The 3461-nt window shown below is 39.5% G+C and overlaps 1 non-coding gene across 1 annotated transcript; it reads right to left on the reverse strand.

Annotated features, from left to right (window-relative positions):
- Positions 1 to 399: 399 nt before the first annotated feature.
- Positions 400 to 505, reverse strand: LOC128280270 (small nucleolar RNA R71). The gene has a single exon (XR_008270450.1). It is a non-coding gene; the product is annotated as a small nucleolar RNA R71 (small nucleolar RNA).
- Between the last annotated feature and the right edge of the window lie 2956 nt (positions 506 to 3461).

A 3461-nucleotide genomic window follows, 5' to 3' on the forward strand; every position in this document is an offset into this window, starting at 1 on the left:
TCCTGCAATTGCGGTTAATCAAAATCCTACTCCCGAACTATGTATGATTATGCTAAACCTTATTTAATAGGAACTGAATCTGGTATAGTTAAACCTGCTGTAGCTGCAAATACTTTTGAATTAAAACCTAACACTATTCAGATGATACAGCAATTTGTTCAGTTTGATGGTTTGCAGGATGAAGATCCCAACGCTCACTTAGCAAACTTTTTGGAATTTTGCGATGCATTTAAAATCAATGGCGTTTCTGATGATGCCATTCGTCTTCGGTTGTTTCCCTTTTCATTGAGGAATAAAGCTAAACAGTGGTTGAACTCGTTACCACGAGGGTCAATTACTACTTGGGAACAAATGACCGAAAATTTTTTACTAAAATACTTTTCGCCGGCTAAAATGGTTAAATTACGTATGATATCTCTTCTTTTGTGCAGATGGATTTTGAAACACTATAAGATGCATGGGAGAGATGCAAGGATCTTTTGAGAAGGTGCCCTCACCATTGGTTACCGCCTTGGCTCCAAGTACAAACATTTTACAATGGTCTGAATCCTTCGACTCGGCAAATGGTTGAAGCAACGGGGGGTGGAACCATTAACAATAAAACACCAGAAGATGCCTATGAGCTTATAGAGGAGGTGTCACTGAATAACTATCAGTGGCAAGTCATAAGGACAAAGCCAACGAAAACAGCCAGCGTTTATAACGACAATTCGGTCACCATGCTCTCTAATCAGGTAGAACTTTTGAATAAGAAAATTGATGGTTTTCTTAATTCTTCACAAGTTCACCCAGTAATGCAATACGAAGCAAGTGGAGGTGGAAAAAACCATTCGGAATACTAGCCTTATGGACACAACATGGATAACGAGCAAATAAACTACATGGGTAATAATCCTCAACCTCAAAACAATCCATATAGTAACACTTATAATGCAAGTTGGAGGAACCACCCCAATTTTTCGTGGGGCGGTCAAGGGAATCAATGACCACAACATCCTCTGGGTTACCAACAACCACCCTACCAATAGGAAAAGAAGCTGAATCTTGAGAAGATGCTCTCAAACCCTACCAACAGGAAAAGAAGCTGAATCTTGAAGAGATGCTCTCAAAGTTCATATCAGTGTCAGAAACCCATTTTTAGAACACCGAGTTAGCACTTAAGAATCAACAAGCATCAATCCAAGGGCTCGAGACTCAGATAGGCTAGCTTTCCAAACTAATCTCCGAACGACCACAAGGTAGTTTGCCAAGTAATACCAAACCTAACCTAAGGGAACAGCTCAACACAATTAATATTCAAGATGACGAAGGAGTCGTTGAGCCTGAACCAGAACCGAGGCAAGAAATTGTGGTAAGCAAAGGTCAAGGTGAGGTAGATTATAATAAAAACAAACCAGTGACTATCGAATATAAACCTCACGTGCCATACCCTAACGCGACAAGGAAAGACCGCTCAGATGAACAATCTAGTAAATTCCTTAAACTCTTAAAAAATTTACATATTAACTTACTGTTTATTGAAACTCTATCGCAGATGCCAAACGCAATGAAATTTTTAAAAGAGCTTTTAGCAAATAAGCGAAAGTTGGACGAGACGTCGCATGTGGAGCTGAACTTAGTTTGCTCGGCCATTCTCCAAAATAAACTACCCAACAAACTAAAAGATCCAGGGAGTTTTACGATTCCTTGCTTAATTGGTAGTTTAAACGTTAATTATGTATTGGCTGATCTAGGGGCTAGTATCAACGTTATGCCTTACAAAATGTTTAAGCAACTAAGTCTCGGGAAATCCAAACAAACTAGGATGAGCATTCAATTAGTAGATAAAACTATAAGATTCCCTAGAGGTATTATTGAATATACGCTAGTTAAAATTGATAAATTTATATTTCCCGTTGACTTTATTGTTCTAGACATAGAAGAGGATAGCCACATTTTAGTAACTGCTAAAACTATCATTGATGTTGGCATAGGTGAACTCATACTCCAGGTGGGAGACGAAACAATCACCCTTCAAGCTCGCAATTCTGGCAACACATCAGGGATTGAAGGTAATTATTTAAACCATCCTACTAAAACTAACAATATGGTGTAACCTACTTTGCAGAAAATGAGTCTGAAGGAAGCACACAAGTCATTCTCAAGCAATAGTAGAGGACCTGTTCATGAAGATTGAAGACTACAAATTGAGGAACTCAATGAATGGTGAACACACAAACCAAGAACACCCGACAAATAGAAACTACGGCAAAACAAGCCCAATACCTTTCCAAATAAACTTAAGGTTGGTGATAAGGTCTATTAGATGCCGCGGATCCCCACATTGTCACTACCACACCAAATGAGGAAATCCCTCCTACGGTACTCAGTATTTTTCCATTTGGTATGGTGGAGGTGAGTCATCCCAAGTTCGACAACCTTTAAGGTAAACAACACTCGATTAAAACCCTATTTTGATGAGATTGATAGCAGGAATGACGAGTATAAACTCCTCAAACCACCATGACCATTCATAGGAGAGGTAAGTCAAGCTTAGACTATAAATAAGCTCTTCTCGGGAGGCAACCCGAGCACTAACAATATTAATTTCTTTAGATTTTGGTATTTAACTCCTAACTTAAAAATAGAAATCATGAATATAGGTGTTTTCACAGAGACATGGCCAAGCACACGGGTGTACTTAAGGCCGTGTGAAAACAGGGCAAGGATTTCCCCAACACGGGCTACGATAAAATGACACGCCCATGTGGAAGAACCGTGGTTGAGCCTCCCAAAATAGCACAGGCATGTGACACGCCCATTTCTAACACCTGTAGTCAAACTTGCCTAATTAACACGGACGTGGTGCTTGAACACATGGGCGTGGGAGAAGCAAACGAAGCTAGAGACGGCCGTGCGACACTGACGTGTGAACCCACACGCCCGAGGAACACGGGCGTGTGTCCTAGCCGTGTGCCCCAAAATTTATAAATACCCTGCACTATTCACTTTCTTCTCCATTCGAAAACCCTAACCCTAGCCGCTGCTACTCCACATGGCCTCCCTGCCATGCCCGTGCGCCGCCTCCAACTTCGTTTTTAACGCTCAATCTCTCTTCCTTAGCATTTGTTTACTCCTTTCACTTCTATTTTACTCATTACTAATGCTTATTATTAGCATAATCTTCATTGATTTTGAACTATTTTTCATTTTTCTCATTATTTTATCCTTTAGTTTGCATTCTTAGGTTAGTTATTATACAATGCATGTTAAAATCAAGTGATTAGGGAAACTTCATACCCATGACTTTACCATGCCCATCCTCATGACATTTCCATGGCAATGTCTCTCATGTAATTTGCATTTTCCAATTATTTATCATACATTTCATGTTGTTAGGAAAGCTTCATTCTTTTGTCTTTCACATGCCATTACTACATTCAATGATAAACTCACGAAATTATTATATTTGTTATGTTTGG

Source organism: Gossypium arboreum, chromosome 8, assembly GCF_025698485.1.
Source record: "Gossypium arboreum isolate Shixiya-1 chromosome 8, ASM2569848v2, whole genome shotgun sequence".
NCBI lineage: Eukaryota > Viridiplantae > Streptophyta > Magnoliopsida > Malvales > Malvaceae > Gossypium > Gossypium arboreum.